The 17120-nt window shown below is 45.2% G+C and overlaps 1 long non-coding RNA gene across 1 annotated transcript in view; it reads left to right on the top strand.

Moving 5' to 3' along the window:
* LOC142740588 (uncharacterized) overlaps window positions 1-16658 on the top strand; it is a 39432-nt gene extending 22774 nt beyond the window's left edge. Inside the window, exon 4 of the long non-coding RNA XR_012880794.1 lies at window positions 16343-16658. This is a non-coding gene — a long non-coding RNA (uncharacterized LOC142740588). The remainder of the gene's footprint in view (window positions 1-16342) is intronic.
* Window positions 16659-17120: the final 462 nt, after the last annotated feature.

Here is a 17120-nt window from a genome sequence, read left to right as displayed (position 1 = left end):
TATTGGAAATGCTTGCGTTCCTTAATATGTGCGGTGAATTTTTCTACAGTTTGTTGAAGAGTAGTTTCTCTTCTTTCAAATTCAGCAGTGCCAGAGAACTTCTGGGCAAGCTCAATACCGTCCCTCAATTCCTTGGAGCTACGTGAGAGCAGATTTTTTTCCTCTTCTAATAGAATACCCATAAATCTGAGAGACGAATCAATCGATTCTTTCTCCCATCTCTTGAGTAAATCCACTGAACGCAGTCTAGCTGCAGGGGTAAGTGAAATTCTAAGCCCTCTTGGGACAATGCTGTTCTTGAGATATGTCTCAATGGTCTGGACCTCCCACCATGATCTGATGTGATCCTTGTATGACTTGGTGAGCTGTTTAAATGTACCATTGATACTTAAATTGTGTGATTGTGGCAGTATTTCACTCTCAGAGAACACCTCTCTCGCATCACACATCCATCTTTCCACATTGATATCAGTTGTGAGAAAGCCTGCCATCCCCCTTAGAGAATGAGATTTAGAGAAAAAATACAAGAGATTACTGTGTAGAGGTATACGTTTAAATTACTAAGATGTAATTATTCTGCCTGTATAAACGTTTAAAATAATTGTTTATTAACAAAATTATTAAAATTGGTAGGGCACAGAGTGCCAAAAGATCCAGGTACAGGCGTTGGCAACCAGATCAAGAGCGCAGACTGAGATGTATGTGACAAAAAGATAGATAATCAGCAAGCACCCATTCATGGATGCCTGATTATATCACAGGTGAAATGATCACATAAAAACTGACTCAGAGTGCTTGGCAAATATTGATGAGATCTGATTGCCACAGATTAGTTAACAGGCACACTCCCAACGCGTTTCTGCACCTTGTAGGGGAGCGTCCTCAGGGGTACGAGTTGCCTGAATTAATTAACGTACAGTTGCCTGTCAGCTGATATTCAGCTGTTCGTTTTAGTGTAACGGCGCATATGAGACATCTGATAGTGGTCTGACGCGCGCCGTGGAAACTCGGAAGTTTTATTCACCCAAGCCCCACCCATAGGGGCGTTGCGTAGTATCGGGCCGTCCAATGAAGGAATAAGGCGTGTGAGAACACACGCCCCTACAGGGGGCGGTTCCATAGTAACCACGCAGCCTATGAAAAAGATGCATAAAGCATCAGTGGTAACAAGGGGGAGCTAAAGGTGGCCAGCACATACAGCGCCGATACCAACGCTGGAATAAGCGCTATGTGTGCAAAACAGGGAATATAGTGAGCAAAACAAAGCACAAAGGCCCACAAATTTTGTTAATAAACAATTATTTTAAACGTTTATACAGGCAGAATAATTACATGATACCAATTATATATAGTTTTTTTTAATTTTTACGGTTTTTCCCATAATGAAAGACTTACTATGGGAAAAAAGTCAGTTTAGCTTTATTTTTATTTGAAACGTGTGTTTTTATTGTTTTACCACATTTTTATTAACTTTTTTTTTACTTTTTTGACTTGTCCCACTAGGGGACTTGAGGGCCTGATGCCCCGATCGCTACTCTAATACACTGCACTACATAGGTAGTGCAGTGTATTAGCGCTGTCAGTTATTCACTGACAACAAGCCTATGAGGAACCGCCACAGGCGGTTCTTTATCGGCTACCGTACAAGGCAGATTCAGATGCCATTATTTGGCCTTCGATTGCCATAGCAACCCAGTGATTGAGTCGCTGGGTTGCCGGTCGGGTTAAAACCCATCAGATGCTGCGCTCTATTGCGGGCAGCATCTGAGGGGTTAATCAGCCGTATCGGAGAATAGCTCCGGTCCTGGCAGTTACAGGAGGGTGCCAGCTGTATAATACAGCTGTCATCCCACGGTGATGGTGCCAACTCTGCTTCTGAGCCCGCACCATCACTGCGACGTAACTGTACTGCGGTTTGCGGGAACACCTTCCCGCCAGCGCCGTATTTGTTTTTATGAAGAGGTGAGCAGAAGCCTAGACAGAGGGGCCGCTGTGGATATAGTGTTTTTGGACTTTTGCAAAGGCATTTGACACTGTCCCTCATAGACGTCTAATGGGTAAATTAAGGGCTATAGGTTTAGAAAGTATCGTTTGTAATTGGATTGAGAATTGGCTCAAGGACTGTATCCAGAGAGTTGTGGTCAATGATTCCTACTCTGAATGGTCCACGGTTATAAGTGGTGTACCCCAGGGTTCCGTGCTGGGACCACTATTACTCAACTTATTTATTAATGATATAGAGGATGGGATTAATAGCAGTATTTCTATTTTTGCAGATGATACCAAGCTATGTAGTAATGTTCAGTCTATGGAAGATGTTCGTGAATTGCAAGCGGATTTAAACAAAACTAAGTGTTTGCGCGTCCACTTGGCAAATGAGGTTTAATGTAGATAAATGTAAAGTTATGCATCTGGGTACCAGCAACCTTCATGCATCATATGTCCTAGGGGAGCTACACTGGGGGAGTCACTTGTTGAGAAGGATCTGGGTGTGCTTGTAAATCATAAACTAAATAACAGCATGCAATGTCAATCAGCTGCTTCAAGGGCCAGCAAGATATTGCCGTGTATTAAAAGAGGCATGGACTCATGGGACAGCGATGTAATATTACCACTTTACAAAGCATTAGTGAGGCCTCATCGAGAACATGCAGTTCAGTTCTGGGCTCCATAGAAAGGATGCCCTGGAGTTGGAAAAAATACAAAGAAGAGCAATGTAGGTAATAAGGGGCATGGAGAATCTAAGTTATGAGGAATGATTAAGAGAACTAAACCTATTTAGCCTTGAAAAAAGACGACTAAGGGGGAACATGATTAACTTATAGAAATATATTAATGGCACATACAAAAAATATGGTGAAATCCTGTTCCATGTAAAACCCCCTAAAAAACATGGGGGCACTTGAAAAAAAGGTTCAATCTGCAGAGGCGACAAGCCTTCTTTACTGTGAGAACTGTGAATCTATGGAATAGTCACCGCAGGAGCTGGTCACAGCAGGGACATTAGAAGGCTTTAATAAAGGCTTAGATAATTTCCTAGAACAAAAAGATATAAGCTCTTATGTGTAGAAGTTTTTTAATTCCCTTTTCCCATCCCTTGGTTGAACTTGATGGACATGTGTCTTTTTTCAACCGTACGAACTATGTAACTACAGCGGAATACGCCATCCACTTCCGTACGCCGGCAGTGGAGCTGGCTTGGAATAAAGAAGCCTTAGTGGCAACTTTCTGGCAGGGATTTGACTCTCATATAAAGGATGAACTGGCAGCCTGAGAGAATCCTTCTACCTTGAATGCCTTAATACTCCTGGCAACACGGATCGATATGAGGATCCAAGAGCGTACTCTGGAAGTTCGCCAGGAGAAGAGGTCTTGTCGACTGGCACCCAAATTTCAAAATCCTCTACTGCCCTGTTCTGTTGCATCTCCGGTAGAGCCAGTGCAGGAAGACAGACTCCAACTGTCTGACCAGGAACGGCAACGCAGACGTTCGACTGGGTTGTGTCTTTACTGTGGTGTCACAAGGGACATTTCGTGCGGCCATGCCCTCAAAATCTGGGAAACTCCAGCACCTAGGATTGATTGTAGAGACAATAAAAGGTGAATCTACCTCGACTACTAAATTCTGTCCCAGACTTTCTATTCCGGTGACTATCTTCACCAGTGAAGAATCACACTTTGTCCCCGCTTATTTATATACTGGAGCGTCTGCAAATTGTATTCAGCAAGACTTGGTAGATCATCTCTGATCATTGCTGCTCTGTGGCTTGAAACAACAAGTGGTTTGTATATCAAGTGGAGTTCCAAAAACCGGATTGATTTACTGTGTTGTGTGTGACAAAGTGGGGGGCCATTGTATGTGATATATGTATTGATTGCTTGCTTGCTACAAAGTTTGCAAAAGTGACATTATTTAAAACCATTTTTCCCTTGCAGTTTCCTTCCTGAGTAGCTGAGTAAGGGGGAGGGGTTAGCTGCTACCAGGTGCTATAAATCAGGCCTCACTACTCTGTAGAGCCTGCTCTGTGGCTTGAAACAACAAGTGGTTTGTATATCAAGTGGAGTTCCAAAAACCGGATTGATTTACTGTGTTGTGTGTGACAAAGTGGGGGGCCATTGTATGTGATATATGTATTGATTGCTTGCTTGCTACAAAGTTTGCAAAAGTGACATTATTTAAAACCATTTTTCCCTTGCAGTTTCCTTCCTGAGTAGCTGAGTAAGGGGGAGGGGTTAGCTGCTACCAGGTGCTATAAATCAGGCCTCACTACTCTGTAGAGCCTGCTCTGTGGCTTGAAACAACAAGTGGTTTGTATATCAAGTGGAGTTCCAAAAACCGGAGTTCAAAAGAGGAGTTAAAGTCCCAGTAAGATCTCTTCTACTTCTTTTTCTTTTTGATTAACACCTGTTCGCTGTTTTTTTTGTAACTTGGATAATGGATAGCAAGATTGGAGGTTTTCTTCAGTGCACAGTTTGCCATATGTATGCACGACTGGAGCCGGAGTTCCAGGGTGAATATCTCTGTGGCAGATGTGAGCATGTTGTTCACCTGGAAGCTCGTATTAGAGATCTGGAGGAGCAGAATGCAACACTGAGGAGGATAGACAATTTTGAGCGGAGCTTGATGCTCACAGAGCATGCAGTTAGTGGGTTACAACTGGAGGGTGAAGACATGGGTGAGCAGGATCAGGTAAGTAGCTGGGTTAATGTAGTTAGGGGCAGTAGAAAGGGGTCAAAGACAAGGAAGGCCGATCCGGTTTCTGACATTCCAGGCAAAATTGCCAAGTTGGGTGATGATGCGAGGGTGTCAGTCTCAGAAATGGCAGCCCTAGTGGATACTGATCTCCCTAACAGCCGGGAGAACAGCCCAGCTAGTAGTCGGCGGGATGGTAATGCAGGTAAGCCAAGACAATTGATAGTCGTAGGGGATTCTATAATCAGGAAGACGGATAGAATAATTTGTCGCCAAGACCACCTCAACCGAATGGTTTGCTGTCTCCCTGGTGCCAGGGTTCGGCATGTGGTGGAACGGGTGGACAAATTGCTGGGAGGGGCTGGTGATGATCCAGCTGTCGTGGTCCATGTCGGTACCAACGACAGAATAAATGGTAGGTGGAGGAGCCTTAAGAATAATTTTAAAGAACTAGGCTACAAACTGAAGGGAAGGACCTCCAAAGTAGTATTCTCAGGAATACTGCCTGTGCCATGCGCATCACAGGAAAGACAGCGGGAGCTCAGGGAGTTAAATGCATGGCTAAAGTCTTGGTGTAGAGGAGAAGGATTTGGGTTCCTAGAGCACTGGGCTGACTTTTCATTGGGGTACAAACTGTATTCTGCAGATGATTTGCACCTAAATGGAAGGGTGTCCGCTGTGCTGGGGGAGAGAATTCTAGCTGGGGTGGCGGAGTATTTAAACTAGGGCTGAGGAGGGAGGTCAATGTAGAAAAAAAAGGGGTATCCAGGTTAGAGAGGGGTCAGACTATATTGGTGGGGGGAGAAACAGAATGTGGGGAGAGGACTAGACAACAAGATAAGGAGATCCTTTCGTTACAAAACATCAGTGTAAATAAAAAGGCCCGATTAATGTCAAATCACATTTCTGATAATAAAAGTGAAAAACTGACAGGCAAGTTAAAGTGTATGTTCACAAATTCCAGAAGTCTAGCAAGCAAAATGGGGGAGCTGGAGGCCTTGATACTGGAAGAAAATATAGATATAGTTGGTGTTGCTGAAACATGGCTGGACTCTTCACATGACTGGGCTGTAAATCTACAGGGTTTTACACTTTTTCGGAAAGACAGGACAAATAGGAAAGGTGGTGGTGTATGTCTGTATGTGAGAAATGATATGAAGGCGAGTGTGAAAGAGACAATAGTGGGTGAATACTGTGAGGAGGTTGAAACCTTGTGGGTGGAACTAGAAAGGGAGGTAAACACTGAAAAAATTACTTTTGGTGTAATCTATAGACCCCCCAATATAACTGAGGAGATGGAAGTTCAGCTATATAAACAGATGGAGCGGGCTGCACAGGCGGGTACTGTAGTGATAATGGGAGATTTTAATTTCCGGGATATTAATTGGTGTCATGGTTCGGCTTCAACTGCAAAGGGGAGACATTTCCTCAACCTGTTGCAAGAAAATTTTATGGGCCAGTTTGTGGAAGACCCGACTAGAGGTGAAGCTCTGTTGGATCTGGTCATTTCTAATAATGCAGATCTTGTTGGGAATGTCAATGTTCGTGAAAACCTCGGTAACAGTGATCATAATATAGTTACATTTTACCTATACTGTAAAAAACAAACGCAGGCTGGGAGGGCAAAAACATTTAATTTTAAGAAAGCCAATTTCCCCAGGATGAGGGCTGCAATTCAGGATATAGACTGGGAAGAACTAATGTCAAATAATGGAACAAATGATAAATGGGAGATTTTCAAATCTACTTTGAGTTATTATAGTGCAAAATTTATTCCTACAGGTAACAAGTATAAACGACTCAAATTAAACCCCACATGGCTTACACCTTCTGTGAAAGGGGCAATACATGACAAAAAAAGGGCATTTAAAAAATACAAATCTGAGGGTACAGCTGTAGCCTTTGTAAAATATAAAGAGCTTAATAAAATCTGTAAAAATGTAATAAAATTAGCAAAAATACAAAATGAAAGGCAGGTGGCCAGGGATAGTAAAACAAATCCCAAAAAATTCTTCAAGCATATAAATGCAAAAAAGCCCAGGTCTGAACATGTAGGACCCCTAGATAATGGTAATGGGGAGTTGATCACAGGGGATCAAGAGAAGGCAGAGTTACTAAATGGGTTCTTTAGCTCTGTATATACAACTGAAGAAGGAGCAGCTGATGTAGCCGGTGCCAGTGCTGTTAATATATCAGTTGATATACTGAATTGGATGAATGTAGAGATGGTCCAAGCTAAATTAAATAAAATAAATGTGCACAAGGCCCCGGGACCAGATGGGTTACACCCTAGAATTCTTAAAGAGCTTAGTTCAGTTATTTCTGTCCCCCTTTTCATAATATTCAGAGAATCTCTAGTGACTGGTATAGTGCCAAGGGACTGGCGCAGGGCAAATGTGGTGCCTATTTTCAAAAAGGGCTCTGGGTCTTCCCCGGGTAATTATAGACCAGTAAGCTTAACATCCATCGTGGGGAAAATGTTTGAGGGGCTATTGAGGGACTATATACAGGATTATGTGACAATAAATAGCATTATAAGTGACAGCCAGCACGGTTTTACTAAGGACAGAAGTTGTCAAACTAACCTAATCTGTTTTTATGAAGAGGTGAGCAGAAGTCTAGACAGAGCGGCCGCTGTGGATTTAGTGTTTTTGGACTTTGCAAAGGCATTTGACACTGTCCCCCATAGACGCCTAATGGGTAAATTAAGGACTATAGGTTTAGAAAATATAGTTTGTAATTGGATTGAGAATTGGCTCAAGGACCGTATCCAGAGAGTTGTGGTCAATGATTCCTTCTCTGAATGGTCACCGGTTATAAGTGGTGTACCCCAGGGTTCAGTGCTGGGACCACTATTATTCAACTTATTTATTAATGATATAGAGGATGGGATTAATAGCACTATTTCTATTTTTGCAGATGACACCAAGCTATGTAATATAGTTCAGACTATGGAAGATGTTCATGAATTACAGGCAGATTTAAACAAACTAAGTGTTTGGGCGTCCACTTGGCAGATGAAGTTTAATGTAGATAAATGTAAAGTTATGCATCTGGGTACCAACAACCTGCATGCATCATATGTCCTAGGGGGAGCTACACTGGCGGATTCACTTGTTGAGAAGGATCTGGGTGTACTTGTAAATCATAAACTCAATAACAGCATGCAGTGTCAATCAGCTGCTTCAAAGGCCAGCAGGATATTGTCGTGTATTAAAAGAGGCATGGACTCGCGGGACAGGGATGTAATATTACCACTTTACAAAGCATTAGTGAGGCCTCATCTAGAATATGCAGTCCAGTTCTGGGCTCCAGTTCATAGAAAGGATGCCCTGGAGTTGGAAAAAATACAAAGAAGAGCAACGAAGCTAATTAGGGGCATGGAGAATTTAAGTTATGAGGAAAGATTGAAAGAATTAAACCTATTTAGCCTTGAAAAAAGACGACTAAGGGGGGACATGATTAACTTATATAAATATATTAATGGCACATACAAAAAATATGGTGAAATCCTGTTCCTTGTAAAACCCCCTCAAAAAACAAGGGGGCACTCCCTCCGTCTGGAGAAAAAAAGGTTCAAGCTGCAGAGGCGACAAGGCTTCTTTACAGTAAGAACGGTGAATTTATGGAATAGTCTACCGCAGGAGCTGGAGAGACCTCTGGCAGTCGCTTCAGTAGATGGACAGCCTCTGCCCGACCCAATCCTGTCTATCACCAAACCTCTGAGGCTACAGATAGGTGCCCTCCATTTGGAACTGATAGCGTTTTATGTCCAGTCTAAGGCTGTTAACCCTGTCCTGCAGGGACTTCGCCAACACATTCCTGTCCTTGATTGGAATTTCTGAGAAGTTCTCCTATGGGGTCCCCCGACTTCGTGAACCAATGAACTCTAACCGACATCTTCATCCCCGGAGATGCCAGCACAAGCGGCTGGAATGCTCCACTCTCTCTCCTAGGGTGCACCTGTAAAATGCTTCCTTCCCAATCCCAACGCACCCTGGATTATAAAAAGGACTCTACCCTCTTCCTCCTTGCCTGAGCGTTGTTGTGTCTTCCCACGTTTGCTAACAAATGGTCCCTTAGTTGTATCCTGTGTTCCCATATCCCGTATCCAGTAATTGTGTTTGTTCCGGTGTGAAGTCTAGTGTCACCTTACTTAAAAAGTTTACCACTGACTTACATATATAACTGCACAAGAATCCAGCAGAAGCTGCACATGCTGTACCTGAGAACACAACTTTGCTTAGTATTTATTCACACGAACGGGATAATCGGTTGTGTGACGGACGTTTTTTTAAGGGCCATCACACGGCTACATTAAAATCATTGTACTTCCATAGGGCTATTCATACAACTATTTTTTATTGGACTGTGTGAATGGCCTTTAAAAAAAATAGGACATGTCCTATTTTTGCCTGTTTTTACGGATCCCTCAATAGACTCAAGTCTATGAGGGATCTGGGAAATCGGGTCCCACATGGATGCAAATCGGGCATGAAAAAATGACGTTTTTCATGGCTGATTTTACACCGTTTGTGTGAGTAAGCCCTTAGTATTGACTAAGACGGTGACACAGAGGACAAAAGCAGGGGTGTAAATAGGAAAGACTGGGCCCCATAGCAAACCTTTGACTGGGGCCCCCCCTCCCCTGGGTGTCACATAACCCCCAGTTGTAGATAGTGCCTTTCTTACAGCCCCCCTGTAGATAACACCATACAGCCCCCCCCCTGTAGATAACGCCATTCAGCCCCCTGTAGATAACGCCATACAGCCCCCTGTAGATAACACCATACAGCCCCCTCTGTAGATAACACCATACAGCCCCCCTGTAGATAACGCCATACAGCCCCCTCTGTAGATAATTCCATACAGCCCCCTCTGTAGATAGCGCCATACAGAAGGGGGCTGTATGGTGTTATCTACAGGGGGACTCTGTATGGCGTTCTCTACAGTGAGGGCTGTATGGTGTTCTCTACAGTGGGGGCTGTATGGGCTGTATGGAGTTATCTACAGAGGGGGCTGTATGGAGTTATCTACAGAGGGGGCTGTATGGAGTTATCTACAGAGGGGGCTGTATGGCGCTATCTACAGAGGGGGCTGTATGGCGCTATCTACAGAGGGGGCTGTATGGAGTTATCTACAGTGGGGGCTGTATGGCGTTATCTACAGAGGGGGCTGTATGGCGCTAACGCCATACATTCCCCACTGTAGAGAACGCCATACAGCCCCCACTATAGAGAACGCCATACAGCCCCCACTGTAGAGAACACCATACAGCCCCCTTGTAGAGAACGCCATACAGCCGACCTTGTAGGTAACGCTATACAGCCCCCCCTGTAGGTAACACTATACAGCCCCCCTGTAGGTAACACCATACAGCCCACCCCCTGTAGGTAATGCCATACAGCCCCCCCTTTAGGTAACGCCATGCAGCCCCAACCCCACAAAAAAAACCGACCTACAGTGTGTCCTACAAAAGACATGTATCCCCTATCCACAGGATAGGGGATACATGTGTGATCGCTGGCAGCGATAGGGAGAACAGGGGACCGAAAGTCCCCAGAAGTTCTCCATGACTAACCTCTGACTTCCGGCGTCTGCGCAGCTAAATAAAAATGAAAGGAGCGCTGGTCACGGTGGCTAGCTCCGGGTCCTGCCGTTACAGAGGGTTGTCTGCTGTAACATACAGCGGACACCCACTGCTGATGACGCCGGCGCAGCTTCTGAGCCGGATGCTGAGCCGGCGCCATCTTGACGATGGTACAGGAAGCCTTTTAGGCCCTGTCGAGCGGGGTATAGGAGGCTTCCATTGCTGGCAAACTGGAAGTTAAGTATTAGGCCTCCGATAGCCTTTGCAGCCACCGGCAACTCAGCGATCACGTTCCTGGGGTGTCGATACCTAAAAACTCCTCACATGCTGCGATCTCTGTTGAACGCAGCATCTGAGGGGTTAATCAGCCATATCGGATGCTAGCTCCGGTCCTGGCCAATACCTCAGGGTGCCAGCTGTAACATACAGCTGTCACCTGGCGGTGATGGTGCGGGCTCAGCTCCTGAGCCCGCACTATCACCGCAACGTAATAGTACTGCGCTTTGCGGGAAAGCCCTTCCCGATTGCGCCGTATATATACGGCGCATGTCGGGAAGGGGTTAAAGGGTTTATTTGTTTTTTTTTAGGATATGATAAAAAAGGTGACATTTTATAACACACATTTTGTAGAAAATCTCCCCAGGGTCCACTCTTCAGAAAAATTGTGGCTATATGTAAACTATCAACCATCATGGACATGCAGTCATGTGACATCTACATTGTCCATGAGCTGCATTCAAAATTCTGCTGGTTATCATTGGCAACAGTCACCAAGCCTGTCAATAGACTCTATTCACATCACGTTTTAGCCCTACTTTTGGCGTATATGCAGGGAAAAGCTCCCAGCAAATACGCCAAACTTACCAATAGGCCTGTATTCACTCGCAGAGGCTAAATGAGTGTACTTTTGGCCTCTGTCGGGCCGGTATACATATACATTGCTGCATAGAAATGCATTGCTTATTATGCTTTTTTGTGCAGAGGCATTGCCCGAGAGGTCAGGAGAGGTGACAGCTCCTCTATATATCCAGTGATTCACAGGTGACATCTTCTCCGATTGTAGCCGTTCTCTTTTCATTTCAGGCCATTATGACGACTTTTTCTGCCGACTGTAGAGTTTGATGCTGACACATCTTTGGCCCCTTTTTTTTACAGCCATTCCCAACACAAATAAATTCAGACACCAGACCCCTTAGAGGAAATCTATCACCACCTCTATGATGCTCTCTCTCAGGGCAGCATAATGTAGAGACAGAAAAACAGATTTCAGATTTGTGAGTGTTATGTCTGCCTGTGGTGTAGTTTTTGTAAAATGTACACTCTATTTGCTGTAGCGCTTGCATCGCATTGTGGAGAATGAGTCCATCATATTCATGAGCTGTCACCCCCCCCCCCCCCCCTCCAGCCAACGCTTATTGACAGTTTTCTCCCAATTACTGTGCATAGCAAGAAAACTATCAAACAGTGGGCAGGGGGAGTCAGGAGCTCATGAATATCTAGAAATTCCTTCCTAACACTACGATATGAGCTCTGTAACGAATAATGCGGTGACAGATTCCTCTAATTAACCAGATCCCCTAACCAATCAGATCCCAGTCCAGGCCCCTAAATTAATCTGACCTCAGACCAGACCCCCTAAATTAATCAGACCCCAGATCAGACGCTTACCCCAGATCAGACGCTTACTTATACGTACCGCTTTTTTCTCCCCGGCGTCTTCTCCTCCTCTTCTGCCATCCGCCACGCATTACAGCCAACACTCACCACGTCCTAACACTGGACGGCGTCAGGACGCAATGTGTTGCAGACGGCACAAGAGGAGGAGAAGAAGTCTGAGGAGCGGTGAGTAACTGCAGCCATGCTAAATGATCCACGGGCCTAAGTTTGGTGTGGCCGTAAATGTCTACTGGGAGACTGGCCCTGCCCTAAAGATCGTCTGACTCTTGCACTGACCTGCACCTGCCCTGATTTGCAGAACTAACTATCATCTGTAGCTGTAAAGCTTTCTACTCCACATGTGAGTTGCGGACATTTGGCAGCTTATCTGGGTTAGATAATGAGCAGACTTCGTTATTGGCTGACTCAGCTAGCGAATAAAGCTGCGGAATCTGGGGGTAATAACAGACTTGGCGGAAGCTGCACGCGACTAAACCAAGCTTCATGCGGTGGTGAATGCCCACACGATTAACGGGTTAAATCGTGTGGGAATTTCCACTGCACTGACGTGCATTTTCGGCCACTTGCGGCTGCATCCTTTTATGTGTGAGTGGGAGAAACAGCTTTTTTTTTTAATGTATGGGCCTATATAAAGGCCTTTGTTCTGTTGATAGGCCACTGGACTACTGTTACTATGGTAACTGTGGCACAGAGGCAATTCAAAATGGAATCAGGAGCTGAAGAGGGCCAGAAGAGAGTCACAGGAGCAGGAGTGGCGATGATGCTGATAGGACAGAAGCAACAGCACCAGCGATAGTAAGCCAAGATAAAGAGTCATTGGAGAGAGGAAGCTCCGCCTACCAGAAGACCCCCCTGGCCAATAGGAGAGCTGCCTACAGAAAGTCCCACCCCCAAGCAGAGCAGCCAATGGAAATCTTTTCTTTTTTGATGATATTTTAAGAGGACCCAACAGAAGACTGTGACTTAGGAGTTGAGTTATAGACCATAGCCTGTGTCCAGGATAATAATAGCCTCTGTATAGGCTGACAGTGAGATTGGACTGCAGTCATTACCTATATGAGGATTACAAATAGAGCCAGTGAGAGTCAACCAAACTACCTGTGAATGACAGTTGGAGCCACTGAGAGTCTACCTATCTTCGTGTGGATGACAATTGGAGCCAGGGAGAGTCTACCTATCTTTGTGTGGATGACAGTTGGAGCCATGGTGAGTCTACCTATCTTTGTGTGGATGGCCGTTGAACCTGTGTGGTGGCCTCTGTGTGGGTTGCCTCTGAGATGGGCCTACAGTGAGGAAATATCTGCCTACTACTTGTGGATTATAAAGAAAACCAGTGAGGATTCATCTGTGGATTATAAGAAGACCAATAGAGCCCCCTCCATATTGTAATGAGAAACATTTGTGAGTATATACTGTATGTGAAGATGAGAATATCTTTAGTGGTATCTATATACATCTGATTTAGAGTTGCTGAGACTTATAGTTCTACAAAAGAACATTGTAAAGTGCCTGTTTTTTTATGAACTCCATTGAACTGAAATTGCTGGGATCTGTGGTTCTACCAACCATTATTTGAATACATTTGCTGGGACTTCTAGTTCTTCTGCTTGGTTTTAGTATAAACAGCATTGTCTTTGCTATAACTAGAGTTTGTATGTGTATGTATATATATATATATATATATATATATATATATATATATATATATATATATATATATATATATATAGTTGTATATTTAGTTTAGATGAACTTGATATAAAGTTGTCTACTAATGATATGTGGTAATTTATATGGATTCTGTATTAACCCCTTCCCTCCACAGCCATTTTTCGGATTTTAACTTTTGTTTTTTCCTCCCCACCTTCCAAAACCCATAACTCTTTTATTTTTCCATCAATATTGCCGTATAGGGGCTTGTTTTTTGCGGGACGAGTTGTAGATTTTCACAGCACCATTTTTTGTACCATATAATATAGTGGGAAACCAGAAAAAATATATATCTCGGGAGGAATAGGAAAAAAACAGCGATTCCTCAACCTTTTGGGTGGTTTTGTTTTTACAGCGTTCACCGTCCGATAAAAACGGCGTGTTAAATTTATTCTGCGGGTCGATACGATTACAGCGATACCAAATTTATATTGTTTTCTTTATGTTTTACTACTTTTACAAGGAAAAAACTGATTGTTAAAAATAAAATTTGAGTTTTGTCGCCACATTCTGAGAGCCATAACGTTTTTATTTTTCTGTTGATTTAGCCGTGTGAGGGCTTATTTTTGCAGGGCGAGCTGCAGTTTATATTGGTACCATTTTGGGGTACGTGAGACTTTTTGATCACTTTTTATTTCATTTCATTTTATATCATCGTTAGATCGCTTGCACGATATACTGCAATACTAATGTATTGCAGTATAACACCATTCTGAGGCCTCATTCACACAACAGGGTCCGAGTGTCGGCCGGGAAAATCGGCCGTTTTTGGCCGGTTTTCCCGACCGGTTTGCATCCGGTTTGCATCCGTTTCGATTCCGTTCCGGGCCGAGTTGCCGTTTTTACCGGCCGATTTGGACCCAATTTGCATCCGTTTTTTTCCCTGTCCGTTTTAAAATCGGATGAATTTCATTTAAATTTGTTGCCACACGCAGCCCTTTGTAGATAATGCCACAGCCCCCCTGGTAGGTAATGCCACCCAGCCCCCTGTAGGTAATGCCACCCAGCCCCCTGTAGGTGATGCCACCCAGCCCCCTGTAGGTGATGCCACCCAGCCCCCTGTAGGCGATGCCACCCTGCCCCCTGCAGGCGATGCCACCCAGCCCCCTGTAGGCGATGCCACCCTGCCCCCTGTAGGTGATGCCACTCTGCCCCCTGTAGGCGATGCCACCCTGCCCCCTGTAGGTGATGCCACCCACCCTGCCCCCTGTAGGTGATGCCACCCACCCTGCCACCTGTAGGTGATGCCACCCTGCCCCCTGTAGGTGATGCCACCCTGCCCCCTGTAGGTGATGCCACCCAGGCCCATGTAGGTGATGCCACCCAGCCCCCTGTAGGTGATGCCACCAAGTCCCCTGTAGGTGATGCCAAACAGCCCCCTGTAGGTTGCACCCATCCCCCCCCCTTCAGGTTGCACCCATCCCCCCCCCTTGCAGGAGAAGTCACTGACTTCAATGTCCATATATGGACAGTGTAGTTACTGACTTCTCCTGAAGAGGAATTCCCTGCCACAGGTCGGGAATTCCGCTTCAGAAGTGAGTGACGTCACTGTGTCCATATATGGACAGTGTAGTCACTCACTTCTCCTGTAGCGGAATCCCCGGCCATAGAGTCGGGGATTCCGCTGCAGAAGTGAGTGACATCGCTGTGTCCATATATGGACAGTGTAGTCACTCACTTCTCCTGTAGCGGAATCCCCGGCCATAGAGTCGGGGATTCCGCTGCAGAAGTGAGTGACATCGCTGTGTCCATATATGGACAGTGTAGTCACTCACTTCTCCTGTAGCGGAATCCCCGGCCATAGAGTCAGGGATTCCGCTGCAGAAGTGAGTGACTTCGCTGTGTCCATATATGGACAGTGTAGTCACTCACTTCTCCTGTAGCAGCATCCCTGGCCATAGAGTCGGGGATTCTGCTGCAGAAGTGCGTGACTTCGCTGTGTCCATATATGGACAGTGTAGTCACGCACTTCTCCTGTAGCGGAAGTGGGGATTCCGACTCCTACAGGGAGCAAAAAAAGACCCTCCTCCTCCTCACATGCACTCTGCACTGTGAGGAGGAGGACAGAGAGTGCGCGAGCGACGGTAGACCCGGCCATCACTCGGGACACATTCCGGTGATGGCCGTGTATTACCCGGCCCCATAGACTTCTATGGGAACCGGGCGGCCGGGCACCCGGCCGAAAATAGGGTATGTCCCATTTTTTGACGGCCGGTTTTCCCGGCCGTCAAAAAATCGGTCGTGTGAATAGCCCCATTAGGGGTCTATTATTCCTAATGCAGCCGGGTGCCGGACGATTTATGAACGGCCGGCACCCGGCCGGGAAACCCTGACGTGTGAATCCCGCCTGACAGTCTCCTATGAAGAGGCAGGGCTTCATAGGAGTACAAAGATGGCAGACCTGGGGTGTGCACTGTATATATGTCGGGAAGGGGTTAATACTTGTGCAGCTTTGCACTGATCCTGGTTTCTTTGTCTAAATTTTGAAGCTTATATTATATGATATTTATTCAACTATTCTATAAATTTAGAATAAAATAGTTTTATTGGTTCAGCCTCCATCTCTAGTTTTTCGATTTATTACATATATTCTTACCCCTGTGAGGTTTAGAGAGCAGGACAGCTACAGGTGGATAGGTATAAATAGTAAAGTGATTTTATATTGCCCCCAGATTTTGCAACCCCCATTATGCCCTGGTGACAATATCCACCGAGTATGAGCTACATCCAGAAGTAGGTGCCCAGTAACCGAACCAATCCGCTAGAGGAGGAGCTTCATCTCGAAGAGAGTGCCCGGTAACCAATCACCTGGAGAAGGGGCTACATCCAGAATGGGAAGCTTATATTGAAGGTATGCGGATTGTAAATTTAGACGGTGGATCCATCTAGTGGCTGCTGTGGAGTATGACATCTTTCTGACACCAAATACCGTGCAATTGAACCCCCTTCCGGCCCCAGCCACGTAAATTAGTGGGCTAATGGACTCATCCCTGTGCCAGGAACCTGTTCATTTACATGTGTTTATAACACTGCGCGATCCTGCATACAATCCCATCATTACGATCGGGCTGTCACACTGGCAGCCCAATCCTGTAAAGTGACAGGGAATAAAATAATGAATTCCCTGTTACAAAAAGCCCTAAACACGCGCTCATATGGATAGCTGCCGGATGTTAAAGCGCTGCTTCTGCATTGGCAAAGTTGATAGGGAACCCTGTGACATCACTAATGATGTCACAGGGATTCTCTGTGCAGAGAGGGTTTGTAAGCTTGCATGCCAGACAAGATGCGCTCTGTGGCACCAAGACGTTATCAGAAGATCCTTTAACCCGTTAATGACCGGCCCTGAAAGGACCTTAATGACCAGCTATTTTTTTCTGTTTTTGCCCCTCTGCCTTTCAATAGCCATAACTTTCTTATTTATTCATTGACGTGGCTGTATGAGGCCTT

Source organism: Rhinoderma darwinii, chromosome 2, assembly GCF_050947455.1.
Source record: "Rhinoderma darwinii isolate aRhiDar2 chromosome 2, aRhiDar2.hap1, whole genome shotgun sequence".
Classification (NCBI taxonomy): domain Eukaryota; kingdom Metazoa; phylum Chordata; class Amphibia; order Anura; family Rhinodermatidae; genus Rhinoderma; species Rhinoderma darwinii.
The sequence above is the reverse complement of the archived record's forward strand: the minus strand, read 5'-3'. Positions and strand labels throughout refer to the sequence as shown.